This window comes from Heptranchias perlo, chromosome 37, assembly GCF_035084215.1.
Source record: "Heptranchias perlo isolate sHepPer1 chromosome 37, sHepPer1.hap1, whole genome shotgun sequence".
In the NCBI taxonomy this organism is placed as follows: domain Eukaryota; kingdom Metazoa; phylum Chordata; class Chondrichthyes; order Hexanchiformes; family Hexanchidae; genus Heptranchias; species Heptranchias perlo.
Genome location: NC_090361.1, coordinates 14,232,197 through 14,251,989, shown reverse-complemented (window position 1 = coordinate 14,251,989; position 19,793 = coordinate 14,232,197). Strand labels below are relative to the sequence as shown.

The following is a 19,793-nucleotide window of genomic DNA, read 5'->3' as shown; positions in this document are numbered from 1 at the left end:
ACACTCCCAGGGCAGGTACAGCACGGGTTAGATACAGATTAAAGCTCCCTCTACACTGTTCCATCAAACACTCCCAGGGCAGATACAACATGGATTACATACAGAGTAAAGCTCCCTCTACACTGTCCCATCAAACCCTCCCAGGGCAGGTACAGTACGGGTTTGATACAGAGTAAAGCTCCCTCTACACTGTCCCATCAAACCCTCCCTGGGCAGGTACAGTACGGGTTAGATACAGAGTAAAGCTCCCTCTACACTGTTCCATCAAACACTCCCAGGGCAGATACAACATGGATTACATATGGAGTAAAGCTCCCTCTACACTGTCCCATCAAACCCTCCCAGGGCAGGTACAGCACGGGTTTGATACAGAGTAAAGCTCCCTCTACACTGATCCAACAATGCACCTTTGGACCCACCTTAGAAAAGCGCCCCCCCACTGCACTGTGACATTATTCCAGTCCCACAACAACTGGGCTCTCTGAGTGAGGTCGCAAATTTAGTATCAATTGGCGTCTTATTAAGGCTGTTCTGAGCTGTGGCTTCATGTCTACTAGGAACTGGCTTGACAGTCCCATACATCATTTCATGCGCGAACTCCTGAGTACAGAAGGAACTTGTATTTATATAGTGCCTTCCATGCCCTCACGACATCCCAAAACTCTTTACAGCCAAAAATGTAGTGTAGTCACTGTTGTAATGTAGCAAACGCGGCAGCCAATTTGCACACAGCAAGATCCCACAAACAGCAATATTGTAATGACCAGATAATCTGTTTTGGTGATGTAGCTTGAGAGATCAATATTGGCCCAGGACACCAGGGAGCACTCCCCTGCTCTTCTTCAAAATAGTGTCATTGGATCTTTTATATTCTCATGAGGGGGCAGACAGGACCTCAGTTTAACACCTCATCTGAAAGACAGCACCTCCGACAGTGCAGCACTCCCTCAGTACTGCACTGGGAGCGTCAGCCTAGATTTTGTGTTACAAGTCTCTGGAGTGGGGCTCAAACCCACAACCTCCTGATTCAGTAGCGAGAGCACTACCAACTGAGCCACGGCTGACACCTAAAAGCTGGAAGGCTGAAGATCATTTCACTGCATCTGCCGGGGCTGGGTGTACTGAGGCTAGGGCCAGGGCCAGAGATTGCTTTGCTGGAGGTGTCTGTCTTGGGGTTGGGTTTGCCAGGTGCTGCAAAGCAAATCCACCACCGTTCAGTCAGTTCTTTCGGATCATTTTTCATTTCACACTTTTCAATTAATTCATAAGCCTGCTCAGCGCTGCCAGATAACCCTACAAAGACACGCCCCAAGCACTCCCCCCCTTTGCTATCTCATACTGCGGGTGTGGCAAATCCAGCACTGGCAGAGGCAGCCCCAACCCCAATACCAGCAGACACAGCTACAGCCCCTTGGGAATACCAGCCCCTCGCAAAGCTGGCCCCTGCATCAGCATATCAAGCCTCAAAAGCCCCAAGTAAGCTGGCTTAGCACCTCCAGCTCCAAAAAAGTTGGCCCAATGCAGACAGCCCTTAAACAAAGAAAGGCTTGCATTCACCTGGCGCCTTTCACGACCTCAGGGCATCCCAAAGCGCTTTACAGCCAATGAATTACTGTTGTTATGTAGGCAAACACAGCAGTGTCCCACCAACAGCGAACGAATGGATGACCAGATCAGATCTTTTGTTAAGAGAGTAATGTAGGCCAAGAAACTGGGAGAACTCGCTGCTCTTCAAATAGTCCCATGAAAAAGTCATATAAATGCATCTTTCTTTCTCTCTCTCTCTCCTCTCTCTTTCCTTCTTTCATTACCACGCCATTCATTAATTTGTTGTTTATGGGATCTTGCTGTGCGCAAATTGGTGGGCAAGACTCCAGATCCAGGCTGATTTTCCACTGCTTTTACACCGTGAAACCGTCCCACTTTAGTTGTAGTTTGCACCCAATATCAATAACAACTTTTCTTTATGCAGCACCTTAATATAGAAAAACATACAGAGGGGTAAGTACAGCAGATGCCAAGCCAATTTGGTCAAAGAGGTGGGTTTTAAGGAGGGTCTTAAAGGGGGGGAGAGAGCTAGAGAGGTTTAGGGAGGGAATTCGAGACTCTCAGCTCGAGATGGCTGAAAGTACGACCGCCAATGGTGGGGCGAAGGGAGGGGGGATGTACAAGAGGCTAGCGTCAGAGGAACGGAACCTTTGGAGGGGGCATGGGGGTCGTAGGGCTGGACAAGGTTACAGAGACAGGAAGGGATTTAACCACAAGGATGAGAATTTTAGATATTAAAATGTAGTCCAAACGTTCCCATTAAGTTGCATGTATCCCAAGCTTTTTTAAATTCGTTCATGGGATGTGGGCGCCGCTGGCGAGGCCGGCATTTGTTGCCCATCCCTAATTGCCCCTTGAGAAGGTGGTGGAGATGCCGGTGGTGGTGAGCCGTATTCTTGAACCGCTGCAGTCTGTGAGGTGAAGGTTCTCCCACAGTGCTGTTAGGATACTAATAGGTGAAGCTGAGTCTGGGGCGGGGGAATTTTAACCCCCAAAAACGGGTGGGTTGGAGTCGGGTGAGAGATAAAAATACTAATTTTTGCGATCGCGACCCGGCTCCACTTCCGGATTTAACGTTTGGATATGCGCAGACAGCTGAATAGCGGAGTTCGCGTTCCCAACTGGTGCCGGCGAGCCTGTCATTACTGGGGCAATTAACCTCGTTGAAATAGTTACGGTTATTTAATGTTATTCGCCTTTAAATTTAACGGCTCCAGGACAGTTTTCCCGGGGCTCATGAATCTCGCCAGGTGAAGGGGGACGAGAAGGGCCGCTCCGTCGGGTAAGTGTCTTTATTGCACTGCTTGTGGGCCAGGAGGAGCAGGAGTGCTTCCTCCAGGCCCAACAAGCTCACCTGCCGCGATCGGACCCCAATGTGCAGCTGACCCCCCCCCCCTCGCGATCTCCCCGACCCCCCAACCACAACGTGAGACATACCGGGCATCTGCTCCCCGCCTCCTTTCCCTCCCGACAGCCTGCCGCGCGGGGAAACCCGGAACTAAAAGCGTAATCGTTCAATTCGATCGCGATTGTAAACTGCGACCCGCCAACTTTACTCCCGGGTTTCCCGCCTGAAAATCATCCCCCTGCAAAAATCATGCCCCAGGAGTCTGCCACCGGGCTACAGAGACCGGATTTAATGGTATAAACGCTGGGAGCTGTCTCACTGACAACCGGCTTCCAGGATCCAAATTAAAGGAACAGTACGAAAGCTGCTAGGGAGCAAGTGAGAGACAGGCTTCAGAACCTCTCCACATTTGCAAATATCTCCCAACCACCTTGAAGCACAAATCTAAAATGACTGCACTTTCCCTCTAATTATCCCTCTGCTATTATGCCAACCCACTTTCACAAACCCTCAGCTACTTGAGTGTGTCTGTCATGATATCCTTGCAAGGCTTTTGAATTCCACATTCCACTGAAGAACCACCTTGGAGGCTAACAATAAGGATTACTTCATGACTATTGCCTCCAGCAGCCCAGGTATGCGCTGTTACGGAGCTTTATAATGCAAGAATGTACGGGCTCTGACAACTGGCTCAGAGCGAAAGGCAAAGCTTTAATGAACTCTTGCCTTCTACAGCTGACAGCTGGTTGGCATGACAACAACTCCCAGGAGGCCGTGTTTAAGTTGGGATCATTAAATATCCAGAAATTCTATGACACTGAGTACACAGGTAGAGAGAGGCACAGAGCAGACGGACGGAAGCTGGAGCTGAAGTAATATTTAAATGCAACTTCCAATCGACCCCATTGCTGAGTTGCTGACGACCCCTTATGCTGAGTGCATATTCCAGGCTGACACTCCCAGTGCAGTACTGAGGGAGCACTGCATTGTCGGAGGTGCCGTCTTTCGGATGAGAAGTTAAACCGAGGCCTCCTCTGCCCTTCCAGGTAGATGTAAAAATTCCCATGGCACTATTTCAAAGAAGAGCGGGGGAGTTCTCCCTGGTGTCCTGGCCAATATTTATCCCTCAACCAACATCACTAAAAAAAACAGATTATCTGGTCATTTATCACATTGCTGTTTGTGAGAACCTTGCATTTCCCACATTACAACAGTGACTACATTTCAAAAATAATACTTCATTGGCCGTAAAGCGCTTTGGGACGTCCTGAGTTGGTGAAAAGGGCTATAGAAATGCAAAGGTGTCTAACAGGAAGTGAGAGTGGCCAGTTGTGGACCTCGCTGGAAGGTTTGGGGAACGAGACCATCGGGTACCTCTCTGCTACTTGTAATTGCTGCACGCCACCATTCTGCCGGCTTGCAGCTGATCCCAGCCCATGGTGAGATCTCTGCCCCAGGCAAAATTATGCAGCGGACAGCATACGGCTACAACTTTGCCACCTGATTCTCATCACCTCCACGCACTGTTGTTCCTCCTCCTCCTCCATAAGGATGGTATATAGAGGTATAGGGAATGCCATGTCTTCTCCAGAGTCGTTCTGAGTATGTGGGGGATGAAGGGAAGGGGGCAGCGGGGGAGTGTAGGGATGGGGGTGAGACTGCAGCACTGTGTTGTGGGGCGGTGGGGCTAACTGCAAGTCTCAGCGAGCAAACTTGTGTAAAAAAACAAAATGGGTTGTGCAAAAAACAAAATCAGGAAGCAAAGTTCGGGGAATCTTCAAACTCTCAAACCCACCCTCAACCTGAATCGGGTGGCTGGATGAAGCGACTGCGCCTGTTTTATAGGGTCTAACTTTCGCAGAGTGCAATAGTAGCGTAAAAGCAGGAAATTCCCGGGCACAGCACCAGCAGTTGGGTGATGCTCCTGTGCAAATGAGCCCCGTGGGGCTTGGTGAGATTGAGGAAATTCTCATCCAGCGCATTAACAGCACAATGCCTTCCTCGACCTTTTTTAGCACAATATTGGTGTAATAATGGGGTATATGCTTCTTTTGTTGCAGTTTGTCTCCCAGTCTGTCTGTTCCTCCCTGTCAGCCCTTCTATCCGTCTCTCTATCTACGTCTGTCTGCCCTTCGATCTGTCTCTCTATCTATTCCTACCCTTCTATCTATCTCCCTATCTGTCTGTCTCTCTATTGCTAGTCTCTGAGACTGTCTGCCCTTCCATCTGCCTTCTCTCCCTCTATCCTTTCCCACTGTCTGCCTCGCTCTATCTCGATCTGTCGTGCTTTGTCACTTGCTGTCTGTTTGCTCTGTCTATCTGACTTTTTCCCTCTGTCCCTCTATCTCTGTGCTGCTATGTTTGTTTCTCTCAGTCTATCTGTTTGCCTATTATGTCTCTCAGTTCCCTGTCTGAGGACAAACCTGTGAGTTATGGACCATTTTCATCGCCAGATTAAGGAACTGCAAACGCAATTAATTTGCAGACTAATTAATAAATCAATTTCTCAATGTATAATCACGTCAAACATTTTCAAATTAATTCAAAAGTTTTCAAATGGTTTTCTAGATGTGCAAATTAATTTAGAAATGCATTCATTGATAATTAAAGACATAGGTTTGTAAATTAATATATGTATTAAAATAAAATTAATAGGTTTATGAATGAAAGCATGAATTAATTTGAAGCTGAATGTGTGTGGAGCTGTGAGACCCTCTGAACTTCCAGTCACCTCTGACAGTGAACATTGTAGGGTGACATAGCTCATCAGGGCACTCGCTTAGTGTCATAACAGTGGGTGGTACAGATTTGATCCCTCATTCCTCTGAATTCCAGATCTCACCCACACTGTGGCTGTTTACCCACTCTCTCTCTCTGTCGCCCTCTCTCTTTCTCTCTCCCTCTCTCTCTCTTTAGCTTTATCTTTTCCTCTCTCTCTCCCTGTCTGTCTCCCTCTCTCTTTATCTCTCCCACTCCAGCTTTCCTTCTCCCTCTTTATCTCTCCCGCTCCCTCTTTATCGCTCCTTCTCTCTCTCTCTCTCTTTCTACCTCGCTGTCTCTCTGCAATAACAAATTGATCTAATAACATCTCCGATTAGATTCTGGGAATGAGGAAACATTTGCCTTGCTCCATCAACCAGCTTCTCTCAGGATTTTCATGGATCATTTCTCATCTCTTCTGCCCAAACGTATGTCTCTGCTCTCTGCTGTCAAATCAGGTCCGTTTGCTAGCAAGCTGTCTACTCCACACCGCATTGTCTGGTCTCTCACCTTCATTTTCGTTCTGTCAATCTTATCTGTCAAGTTCTCCGTCTATCTCTCTCTCTCTGTCTGTCTGTCTATCTCTAGATTATCTGCCCATATTACGCATCCATTGCTGCCTCTGCCTATCTCAGCAACCAGAATATTATTAGATTCAACTTGAACAACCAAGCCAATGCTGCTGAAAAGTCAGTGCTGCATGCCAGGTTATAAGACGGCTAAAATAAAAACAGAAAAGGCTGGAAACACTCCGCAGATCAGGCGGCATCTGTGGTGAGAGAAACAGCGTTAAGGTTTCAGGCTGAAGTGCTTTCAAAAGAAGTGGAAGGTGTTAGAGATGATCAGCTTTTCAACAAGTGAACATTAGAGAGTGATATAGCTCATCAGGGCACTCGCTTAGTGCCATAACAGTGGGTGGTACAGAGTCAATCCCTCATGCCTCTGAATTCCAGATCTCACCCACATTGTGGCTGTTCACCCACTCTCTCGCTCTGTCTCCTTTTGTTCTTTCCCTGCTCCCTCCCTTTCTTCCCTGGCCCTGCACTTGCTTAAAAGCTGTTCACCTCCAACATCTTCCAGTTTGTTAAAAGAATGACCAAGGGGGCTATTGAGAACCAAACACTGAGCCCTGACCTTTCGCCCCCCCCCGAACTGGTGTGCAAATGAAACGCAGGAGGTCCTGATGCGGATCTCCTCCCTCTCCCGGAAGCAACGTTTTAAAACTGCTCCCGAGAAGCCCAGGGTTCTGACGTTGGCAACGAGGCTTTATATTTTGTCTCCTGGTGCCTCTCCTCGAGGCAGGTGTGTTGTTCCACGCGGCCGGCGTTCCCATCTCCCTGCTGGCCGTGCCTGCCGGGACCAAAGGGCTCCGCTGCCTGCTGGTGGCGTGGCGCAGAGGCGGGCGGTGAGGTCACAGCAGGTTCGGAAGATCGGGGGGGGGGGGGGGAGGGGGAGGGAATCGCTCAGCCTGAAACCCCGGCTCCTTCAGGAGTTTATTGTCGGGGGGAGGGGGGGGGGTGTTTCCAGCACGGAACCACCTGGAGTCAACACCCCATCGGAGCCTATTTTCAGTTTGTTTGTGTTGATGCAGGTGGGGAATGACAGGGCAGGGAACAGAAGACTTTCCACACTCACAGCGTCAACACCTAACACCCACAGGTCAGACACAGAGCACAAGACTATTAAAAGCAACAATTAAATGGACCAGGATGACATGAGCTTAGACGTTCTCACGCCAGGTTAGAATCACAGAATGATACAGCACAGAAGGAGGCCATTCGGCCCATCGTGCCTGTGCCGGCTCGATGAAAGAGTTATCCCAATTAGTCCCACTCCCCTGCTTTCTCTCCGTAGCCCTGTAAATGTTTTCCCTTCAAGTATTTATCCAATTCCCTTTTGAAAGTTACCATTGAATCTGCTTCCACCGCCCTTTCAGGCAGCGCATTCCAGATCACAACAGCTCGCTGCGTAAAATGTTTTTTTTCCCCCCTCATCTCCCCCTCTGGTTCTTTTGCCAATCACTGTAAATCTGTGTCCTCTGGTTACCGACCCTCCTGCCAGTGGAAACAGTATCTCCCTATTTACTCTATCAAAACCGTTCCTGATTTTGGTTGTAGTGGGTGTTGCCCCATTTCTTGTTTGGCAGACAACTCAAAGCTTGGCCGCTGCTCTTGGATATCGCATTCTGCAAAAACCATCTCCGCTCATCAAAAATGCTGGCATGGTGAGGCAGCACTCAGATTCAAAGGAGAGTCTGTTTCTAGTTTCATTATCGGACCTGATGAGCAAGCCTCCCACAGTATTGCAATACTCACAGCTCATCATAAACTGGCAGCAGATTGCCAGGCTCAGAGAAGCCACGGGGGGCGGGTGTAGGAAACAGAAATTTGACTTCAGTGCAGACGGACTGGGTCATGAGAGTTTATTCTGCACTTAACCCATATGTGTTTGGCCAGTGTGGAGGGAGATTTACTCTGTATCTAACCCGTGCTGTACCTGCACTGGGAGTGTTTGATGGGACAGTGTAGAAGGAGCTTTACACTGTGCCTGCTATTGGAGTGGTAGTGCTGATACTGAATGACCTCTGCCTACTCCCTCACTGGGGCAGCTTGCCCTTCTCTTAGATGCCAGCTCCTGAGGGCAAATAACGTTCCCTTTTAAGAGGAAGCTACAGAAGCTGCACAGCGGGAGGTATGAGCAAATTGTTCCGTTTTGTTCTGGTGCATTGTGTCTGAGCAGTGAGGCTGATGATGGAAAAGATTCTATTCCCTGCTCTATCATCTCACCTGCAGCACCACAAATAAACAGAAGGTTTTTCTCTGATCAGGGACGGCTCTTACAGCCGACTGTGACCTCATCGGCTGCCTCTGCTCCAACCTCCCCAGCAGAGCGAGGAGTCCCGCACTCCCGGCGGGCACAGCCATCAGGGAGCACCAGTAATGTGGAACAAAACATCTACCTCAGTGAGAGGCACCAGAAAAAATCCTCAGCCGTCACTGCCAATCCCGGGACCAGTTTAAAAGGATACGTGAAATCCCGCTTCAAAAAAAACATACATCCCATCCCTGTATCCCGGCACCTGACCGGCTGGAATAGCATTCTGCCTTGCAATATTTCCCCTCTTCCCTAATCGCTTTCGGAGGAATTCCTTAGATTGAGCGAGGAAACCTGTGGATGCTGGGATCTATGCAGCTCACATCACTTCTCACCGGGTGCTTACTGTATTCAGCGTGCATGTACACAGAGAGACACACACCCACATATACACACGCACACATAAACGCGCACATATACACGCGCACGCACACAGCTTGCACAGGCATGCACATGCATGCTGATATTCACACACGCAGCCTCAGACTCCCAGTCATGCATTGATAGATACACATATACGAACGCACTGACTTCGCACACTGCTGCTGATACATACACAATGACGTGCAAATATATTCACAGAAATGCACAGACATGCACGTGCATATTTACACACTTATACAGACTCCTAAATACCTACATGCACACACTCACATTCACAGACATACAATTCCATACACAGTCACACAGACACTCACTCATACTTACACACACATGCTCACACACAGACTGACACAGTTACAAATACACTCATAGATACACTCACACTCACGCCCACACACTGACACAATATGGATGCTCAGGCATACTCTGGCATGGAGGGATGGTGACAGAATGAAACCATCTGACACTGCACCAAAAGATTGCAATTACTTGAAATTAATATTAGCAAATAGGAGTGACTTTCAAATAAAAGCCCTGTGCTCTACAGTGGGAATTCAATGGGGAAATGGAGAGTAATCCCAGCACTCTGCTGGGAAGGGGTATGTACTCAATCACTGATGATTTGTATCTATATCCCTACAGGTGAAATGGGATATGTAGCTGGATCCCTGCAGGTGAACTGGGATATGTAGCTGGGCTCCTGCTGGTGTAATGGGATATGTAGCTGGGCTCCTGCTGGTGTAATGGGATATAAAGCTGGGCTCCTGCTGGTGTAATGAGTTATGTAGCTGGAACCCTGCTGGTGTAATGGGATATAAAGCTGGGCTCCTGCTGGTGTAATGAGTTATGTAGCTGGAACCCTGCTGGTGTAATGGGGTATGCAACCAGGTCTGTGAAGATATGATGGGACATAGTGCAGGAATAAGGGGGTATGTGAGAAAGTAAGGACTTATATTTCTACAGCGCTGTCACATTCTCAGGGTGTTCCAGAACAATTCACACCCAAAGGATTACTTTTGAAGTGTGTAGTCGCTGTTACTATGGGGTAAGTAGCTGGTATAAGGGGTTGTGTTACTGGTATAGTGGGGTTTGTGTGTCTGGTATAGTGGGGTTTGTGTGTCTGGTATAGTGGGGTTTGTGTGTTCGGTATAGTGGGGTCTGTGTGTCTGGTATAGTGGGGTCTGTGTGTCTGGTATAGTGGGGTTTGTGTGTTCGGTATAGTGGGGTCTGTGTGTCTGGTATAGTGGGGTTTGTGTGTCTGGTATAAGGGGTTGTGTTACTGGTATAGTGGGGTTTGTGTGTCTGGTATAGTGGGGTTTGTGTGTCTGGTATAGTGGGGTTTGTGTGTTCGGTATAGTGGGGTCTGTGTGTCTGGTATAGTGGGGTCTGTGTGTCTGGTATAGTGGGGTTTGTGTGTTCGGTATAGTGGGGTCTGTGTGTCTGGTATAGTGGGGTCTGTGTGTCTGGTATAGTGGGGTTTGTGTGTCTGGTATAGTGGGGTTTGTGTGTTTGGTATAGTGGGGGTTGTGTGTCTGGTAATGTGGGGTTTGTGTGTTCGGTATAGTGGGGTCTGTGTGTCTGGTATAGTGGGGTCTGTGTGTCTGGTATGTGGGGTTTGTGTGTCTGGTATAGTGGGGTTTGTGTGTTCGGTATAGTGGGGTCTGTGTGTCTGGTATAGTGGGGTCTGTGTGTCTGGTATGTGGGGTTTGTGTGTCTGGTATAGTGGGGTCTGTTGTCTGGTATAGTGGGGTCTGTGTGTTTGGTATGTGGGGTTTGTGTGTCTGGTATAGTGGGGTTTGTGTGTTTGGTATAGTGGGGTTTGTGTGTCTGGTATAGTGGGGTTTGTGTGTCTGGTATAGTGGGGTTTGTGTGTCTGGTATAGTGGGGTTTGTGTGTCTGGTATAGTGGGGTTTGTGTGTCTGGTATAGTGGGGTTTGTGTGTTTGGTATAGTGGGGTTTGTGTGTCTGGTATAGTGGGGTTTGTGTGTCTGGTATAGTGGGGTTTGTGTGTCTGGTATAGTGGGGTTTGTGTGTCTGGTATAGTGGGGTTTGTGTGTCTGGTATAGTGGGGTTTGTGTGTCTGGTATAGTGGGGTTTGTGTGTCTGGTATGGTGGGGTTTGTGTGTCTGGTATAGTGGGGTTTGTGTGTCTGGTATAGTGGGGTTTGTGTGTCTGGTATAGTGGGGTTTGTGTGTCTGGTATGGTGGGGTTTGTGTGTCTGGTATAGTGGGGTTTGTGTGTCTGGTATAGTGGGATAACGCATGAATTTGAAGATTACTCCATCTTATTCTGGATTCGCACCATCTGGAGCCACCCTATCGACTCCCTTCCCGATCTTCTACACTCAAACCACCCGTAATGTGAAACAGGGCAGCATGCACAAGCCTGCAGTGATTCCTTAAAAGGCAGCAACTGGCATCTTTTCTTATCTGGTTCAGTGTCCAACTCAAAACCGGCTCGAAACAGGATGGCATTTTTTGCTCACTAAGCAGGAGAGGGTTTTTGCTGTTGCATTCTCACCACAGATATAAACAGATGCAGTGATGAATGACATGCAACTGAGCATATCTCAACATTCCCAGGATACTACAAAACGCTGCAGGCCACCTCTCCTGCTTTACACTGACATTCGAGGCCCGTGATTCGAGTTGGTGCCATGTAACGCACTCATTCACATCCATCATTGTTCACTCTGCGTCCCGTTCCCGTTCCAGTTCAGTGACTCTCATTCTACACCGTTGTCTCTGGGAAGGGTACAGCCCATCTTTGCACATGGTGGTCTCTGCAGGGAGCCAGGGAATCATAGAACTTTACAGCACAGAAGGAGGCCATTCGGCCCATCGTGCCTGCGCCGGCTCTTTGAAAGAGCTAGCAAATTAGTCCCACTCCCCTGCTTTTTCCCCATAGCCCTGCAAATTTCTTCCCTTCAAGTATTTATCCAATTCCCTTTTGAAAGTTACTATTGAATCTGCTTCCACCGCCCTTTCTGGCAGCGCATTCCAGATCATCACAACTCGCTGCGTGAAAAAGATTCTCCTCATCTCCCCTCTGATTCTTTTGTCGATTACCTTGAATCTGTCTCTGTCCTCTGGTTACTGACCCTCCTGCCACCGTAAGCAGTTTCTCTATCAAAACCCTTCATAATTTTGATCACCCTTATTAAATCTCCACAGTTCCAGGATTACTCAATGTCTCCACAGCAAAGACAGCAGCTGCTTGGCAAATACAGTCGCCAGGATGATCACCGAGTCCAGTGACCTTCTCCCCAGTGCTGTCGGAACAGCTTTTTCTTTTAACACTTGCAGAGAACAGGAGCTAGAGACCGTGTGAGTTCTCACCAGGGGCCCAGCCTGTAGATGTGGACTCCCTGGCAATGCTAGGACACTGTATCAAAATCAGCCCGCCAGCAGCTTGGTGGTCGCACATATACTATAGAGTTTTCATAGGAACATGTGAGGAGGTTAAAGGGACATTGTATCAAACTGAGGAATGGCATAGTGGACAATGGGACATAGAATCAGACTCAAGGACAGTATAGTCCAGAGACTTGAGCACAAAAATGTACGCTAACACTCCAGTGCGGTACTGAGGGAGTGCTGCACTGTCAGAGGTGCCGTCTTATGGATGCAACATTACACTGAGGTCCTGTCTGCCCTCTCAGGTGGACGTAAAAGATCCCATTATTTTGAAGAAGAGCAGGGGCGTCCTGGCCAATATTTATCCCTCAAGCAATATCACTAAAACAAATTGGAAGCATAGAATTGTACAGCACAGAAGGAGGCCATTCAGTCCATCGTGAAGGCTCTTTGAAGGAGCTAGCCAATTAGTTTCACTCCTTCTCTGCTCTAAGGAGAACAATCCCAGCTTATCTAGTCTCTCCACGTAACAGAAGTCCCTCATCCCGAGTACCAATATTACCACATTGCTGTTCGTGGGATCTTGCTGTGCGCAAATTGGCTGCCACGTTTCCTACATTACAACAGTGACCACACTTAAAAAGTATTTTATTGGCTTTAAAGCACTTTGGGACATCCTGAGGTCGTGAAAGGGGCTATATAAACGCAAATTCTTTTTTTCTTTTTTCTTATAGTGGACAGAGTATTGAACAAAGAGGCTCTACATTTTACAGAGGGGCAAAGTATAATAATGGGCACAGCATATCGGACAAAGGGATGGAGTATCAACAAGAACAACTTGCATTTATATAGGACCTTTAAAGTAGGAAACTATCCCAAGGGGCCTCACAGTGTAGTAGCAGATGTGGAGCTTGAGCCAAGGGAGAGACTTTAGGCTGGGCCGCTGAAAGCATGGGCGCAAAGAAAGGTTTTGAGAAGATTTTTAAAGGAAGAGAGAGAAGTAGAAAGGCAAGGGGGTTTAAGCAGTTTCAGAGAGTAGGACCTAGGTGGTTGGGAGATGTGCAGAAGGCCAGGGTCAGATAACTGAAAGCCAGGAGAGCAAATCTAGAAAAGATTGGAGTGGTAGGATGGAGCGAGGCTATGGAGGCATTTGAAGATGAGGAAATTGATTTTAAATGTAATCTGTTGGGGGGACAGGGAGCAATTATAGGTCAACAAGGGCAGGGGGTGATGGGCAATAGGAAGCATTTTGGGCAAGTTAGAGTTTATAGGATGTGGACAACAAGGAGAGCTTTGGGATGACTGAGGAATAACTGAGGCTGGAAGTGACAAAAGCATGGATGAGGCTTTAGTGGTGATGGGACTTATATAGGGTGGAGTTTAGGCGATGTTTAGGTAATGTTGCAGCATATGTTGAGCAGCTGCATATAGATCAGGAAATGGAGGGGGCCAAAGATAGATTCCTGTGGGACTACGGAGAGAATGATTTGGGGAAGGGAAGTGAAGGCACTGTTATATCTGACAGAAGGACAAAATATTGGACAGAGGATTGGAGAGAGGGACAGAGAATTGGAGAGAGGGACAGAAAATTGGAGAAAAGGACAGAGAATTTGAAAGAGGGACAGAAAATTGGAGAGGGACGGAGAATTGGACAGAGAATTGGACATAAGGTCGGAGAATTGTAGAGAAGGACAGATAATTGGAGAGAGGGACAGAGAATCAAAGAGAGGGACAGAGAGTGGGACAGAGAATCAGAGAGAGGGACAGAGAATCAGACAGAAGGAAAAAATTTCATATAAAAGGACAGTGTATTGGACTCAGTGATTTAGGTCATTTTTTCTCATTAAGCAGAGGCTTTGTGTGGTTTCTGCTACATGATCAAATTTTAGAATCAAATCCATTCAACATTTTAATTACAGTGTCTGGAAATGAGAAGCTCTCAGCCTCTGGTGCGCGTGTAATAGAATTCAGATTAAACTCACTCGCTGCCGAGAGAGACACAGACATTTTACGTGTTTATGGCCTGTGGTGGATGGAACAGACATAAAATATAGCAGCTCATTAGTGGAGATTAACAATAAACCTCATCTACTTCGTGTGAGAGCACTCCTGACAGGATACATTACTCAGAATATGGCCTTCTGATGTGGTGATCTAAAGGCTTATTTACCCCGTAAAGTTGTTTATTTTGTACAGCGCTTCTGTTTATTCAGCAGGGTAAGAGTTACTCACTGTGTAACCTTATAGAGTCACTGATTATTCAGCAGGGTAAGGATTATTCACTGTAACTGTACAGAGTCACTGTTTATTCATCTATTGCTCTTATACAGCAGTCACATCTCAGGAGTTCTATTTGGTCAAAGACAAAATGTATTCATTGAATTAAGTGAGTCCGATCACAACTCTTGCTCTGTAGGTTCACATGTTCTGAAATAAAGCAGCCCACTTCTACCTCCTCCCCAAGATCCATAGGACTGCCCTGGGAGACCCATCGTTTCAGCCTGTTCTTGCCCCACAGAACTTATTTCCTCCAATCTCGAATCTATTTTTTCTCCCCTTGTCCAGTATCTTCTGACCTACATCCACGACTCTTCCGATGCCCTCCGCCACTTTAACAGTTTCCAGTTTCCCGGCTCTAACCGTCTCCTTTTCACCATGGACGTCCGGTCTCTCTACACCTCCATCCCCCACCAGGACGGCCTGTGGGCCCTCCGCTTCTTCCTTGAATGGAGGCCCAACCAGTCCCCATCCACCACCACCCTCCTCCGCCTGGCTGAACTTTCTCTTACATTGAATAACTTCTCCTTTGACTCCACTCACTTCCTCCAAATAAAAGGTGTCGCTATGGGAACCCGTATGGGTCCTAGCTCTGCCTGCCTTTTTGTGGGACATTCCTTCTTCCAGTCCTACTCAGGTCCCCCCCTCACCTCTTTTTCCGGTACACTGATGACTGTATCGGTGCCGTTTCCTGCTCTCGCCCCAAACTGGAAATTTTCATCAACTTTGCTCCCAATTTCCACCCTTCCCTCGCCTTCACATGGTCCATCTCCGACTCTTCCCTTCCTCGCCTTCTCTATCTCCATTTCTGGGGATAGGCTGTCAACCAATATCTACTATAAGCCCACCGACTCCCACAGCTACCTTCATTATATTTCCTCCCACCCCGCTTCCTGTGAGGATTCTATTCCCTTCTCCCAGTTTCTCCGTCTCCGTTGCATCTGTTCTGATGATGCCACCTCCCGCACCAGTGCTTCCGATATGTCTTCCTTTTTCCTCAACCGAGGATTCCCCTTCACTGTAGTTGACAGGGCCCTTGACCGTGTCCATTCCATTTCCCGCACTTCTGCCCTCACCCCTTCCCCTCTCTCCCAGAACCATGATAGGGTCCCCCTTGTCCTCACCTTCCACCCCACCAGCCTCTACATTCAACATATCATCCACTGCCATTTCCACCACCTCCAGCACGATCCCACCACCAAACACATCTTCCCCTCCCCTCCCCTTTCAGCATTCTGAAGGGACCTCTCCCTCCGCAACACCCTGGTCCACTCTTCCATCACCCCCAACACCTGCTCTCCTCCCCATTTCACCTTCCCGTGCGAGCGTAGGAGATGTAACACCTGCCCCTTCACCTCCTCCCTTCCCACCGTCCAGGGCTCCAAACACACCTTCCAGGTGAAACAGTGATTTACTTGTACTTCTTTCCATTTACTGTATCCGCTGCTCACAAAATGCGATCTCCTCCACATTGGGGAGACCAAACGCAGATAGAGAGATCGTTTTGCTGAACATCTCCACTCAGTCCGCAAGCGTGACCCTGACCTGCGATCACTTGCCATTTTAATTCCCCGTCCCACTCCCACTCTGACCTCGACCTCTTACACTGTTCCAATGAAGCTCAACGGAAGCTCGAGGAACAGCACCTCATCTTTCGATTAGGCATTTTACAACCTTCCGGACTCAACACTGATTTCAATAACTTCAGATCATAACCACTGCTCCCATTCTTTTTTCAATATATATATTTTTTTTATTTATTGGACTGCAGCTGCTGGTTATGGTTCTGATGTTGCCATTTACAGCTACTCTAGACCGATCTTTCATTTCTTAACCTGTCCCATTACCACCCTCCTTGCCTTGCACCATCATCCCTTTTGTCATTTAATCACTCGTGCCCTCTACCCTATCACAGACCTTCCCTTTTGTTCTTCCCTCCCCTCCCTCCCTCCAGCCCTGTCCCTGGCTCTGTACTTGCTTAAAAACTTTAACTATTTAACATCTTCCAGTTCTGACGAAAGGTCTTCGACCTGAAACGATAACTCTGTTTCTTTCTCCACAGATGCTGCCTCACTTGCTGAGCTTCTCCAGCATTTTCTGTTTTTATATGAATGATTCCTATGTGGTCTCAGCTTATCAGGCATTTTGTCAATCAGCCTTCGAAAAGACTGGAAAGGCACATGTGGAAATCATGAATATCCGCTTTAGATCCCCAGAGGGCACTATTGTTACACCCCTGAATTATGCTACCATTTAAGAAAGAAATAACTTGTATTTGTGCAGCACCTTTCACGATCTTGGGACGTCCCAAAGCGCTTTACAGCCAATTAAGTACTTTTGAAGTGTAGTCGCTGTTGCAATGTAGGAAACACGGCAGCCAGTTTGCACACAGCAAGATCCCACAAACAGCAATGAGATAAATGACCAGATCATCTGTTTTATAGGTGTTGTTAGAGGGATAAATATTGGCCAGGACACTTGGGAAAACTCCCCTGCTCTTCTTCGAAATAGTGGCCGTGGGATCTTTTACATCCACCTGAGAGGGGCAGACAGGGCCTCGGTTCAACGTCTCATCCGAAAGACGGCACCTCCCACAGTGCAGCACTCCCTCAGTACTGCACTGGAGTGTCAGCCTAGATTTGGTGCTCAAGTCTCTGGAGTGGGACTTAAACCCACTTCTGATTCAGGGGTAAGAGAGCTACTATCTGAGCCATGGCTGACACCTATGCAATTAGATATTGGGGTAAAAAGTGAACATGTGAGGCATGTATAACGGGTGTAACAATGGCCAGTTTCGAGGACTAACATTTGCAGAGGTGACCGCACGTTAAGCCAAAGAGATGTGCTTTGAGGAGGCTTTTAAAGGTGTAAGGGGCGGTCAAGAGGTGGAGGGGTTTGGGGAGAGGTCCAGAGAGTATGGCCGAGGCAGCTGAAGGCTCTGCTATGGAGGAGGGAAGGGAAGAAGGGATGAACAGAAGCCAAAGGCAGAGTGCAGGAGGACACAGATGGTAACAGAAAGTTCGAGAAAGTGACAGAGCTAGGATTGGGCGAGACTATGGAGGGACTTGTAGACAAGGACGAGGATCTTAAATTTATTTCTTTGGGGTAAACGGGGAGACAATGTAGGTCAGCAAGGATGGAGTGATGGGCGTGCAGGCCTGAGTGTGGGATTGGGTGTTTGTGGAGGATGGAGGTCAGGAGGCCAGCAAGAAGGGCATTGGGCTTTGAATCTCATCTCTGGGCCGAACAAAACAGCAGGGTTGCACGCAGTCTGGTCCAGTCTGAGGAAGCAGCCAGGGAGAGGGGTAGAGTTGATGGGTGTGGAGGTTTAGGAGCTGGCCAAAAACAACGGCTTCTGATGTTAAATTGTAGGACGTTCTTGCTCATTCACAACTTAATGTCAGATAGGCAGTCTGACAGCACAGGGTTGGAGACGTAGAGCTGAGTGTCATCGGCGTACAGGTGGAAGCTGATCTTGGCTTCTAACGATGATGTAACTGAGGGGCAGCGTGTAGATGAGGAAGGGGTGGAGGACCAGCAGTACATCCTTGGGGGACTGCAGAAGTGACCGTCCAGGAGTTAAAGGAGACACCACTGCTGGAGAACGAGCTGGCTGCGCTGAGACTGGTAGAAGTGGAACCATTTTAGGACAGTTCCATAGCAGTGGACCATGAAAGATGCAGTGGAAAACCTGGGTTATCTTTGCATTGTAGGATGGTGCTGGAGCAGTGAGCAGTTTTGGCAGAGGAGAGCAGGGCCTGACAGTGCTTGATGTGGCCCAGCCAGATCTGCTGATGGATGGTTAAACCAGTTATATGTCAGATTCATTTAAGTCTGTGGCCCTTGGACTTGAGGGAGGGAACCTGGGGACTGTCCCGGGGGGGAACAACCAGAGTGAGAGAGAGTAAAGGTTTTACTGAGGACAAGGGCATCAAAGGTGAGGGAGTGGTTGAGCAGATCGACAGCTCAAGAGGTACCTTGGTGAATGGAGGGCCAAAGGCCAGTGAGTTGGGAGTTTGAAAATGCCATTCCAAGTGACTTGGAAGAGGGTTTTTTCCATGAATGGATGCAGAAGGAAGTGGGGTTGGAAGGAGGTAGGTGGGAAGGTGTGACTGGGTGAGGGATACAAGGACGGGTTGGAGATGGCTCTGTCAGTGATTAAGACCATGGCAAGGTTGAAGGAAAGTAAGGGATACAGAAAAAGGGCAGGGATTTGGGATTAAAAAGATAAAAATCTGTTATGACTAACACAAGGGCGAGCAGCAATGGGCCGAATAGCCTTGTCTTGTTCCAATTCCTATTCTTGCTCTTATCCCTACTCCTGTTCCTACTCTTGCTCCAATTCCTATTCCTGCCCCTATCCCTCTTCCTGCTCTAACTCCTGTTCCAATTTCTACACTTGTGCTCCTACTCCTGCTCCTGCTTCTATACTTGCTCCAGCTCCCACTCCTGCTCCTATCCCTCCTCCTGCTCCTAATCCTATTCCTATGTTTCTATGACAAGGAGGTTTACAATCCTTGCCTCTTGATTGGGAAGCGATCCAGCGCTGCACTTCTAATCCTTTGTCCTGCCCTGCTGTTCCGTGCTTCTGTAAGCTGCTTAATGTATAAATCTCCATTCCGTACACCAGATGTTCATTACATAACAAGATAAAAGAACTGATCCTAATCAGATCAGAAGCTCTGCCCCAGCACCACTCACACTCAATCCTGTCCTACACATCCTGTGCTGAGCACACCCACTGCCGCCCGCAGAGCATCAACACAATAAGTTACGACCACTTCTAAACTTGACATCAAACACCACCTTCAAAACCCGGTTTAGTTAGACATATCCACACTTGTCAACCATCCCACAGCACCCAGTCAAGTCTTGCAGGCTGAATACAGTCACTGACCAGGCTATAATTTCAAGTTTCTTCCAACTGTGACGCAAAAGGAGCAATTTACTCCTGCCCGGTGGTGTATGGCTTGCGTGCGTCTCAGTGTTAGTTCCTGTATGTACAGTGCAAGCCAAGTAAAAGAGAACGATACACTCCCGTGTGGTACTATACAGCTTGTGTGTGTGTGTATATCAGTGTCAGCTCCTGTACATGTACAGTGCGCAGCGGGGGAAAAGGAATGATTTACTCCCGTCTGGTACTGTATGTCTGTAATGTGCTTCAGAATAAGTTCCTGCAAATGCAGTACACACTGGGTAAAAGGGGACGATTGACTCCCTTCTGGCACTGTACAGCCCGTGTGTGT

General features: G+C 48.1%; 1 protein-coding gene across 1 annotated transcript in view; it reads right to left on the bottom strand.

Moving 5' to 3' along the window:
* LOC137304311 (adhesion G protein-coupled receptor L1-like) overlaps positions 1 to 19,793 on the bottom strand; it is a 331,855-nt gene that overhangs the window by 165,964 nt on the left and 146,098 nt on the right. The window lies entirely within an intron of this gene.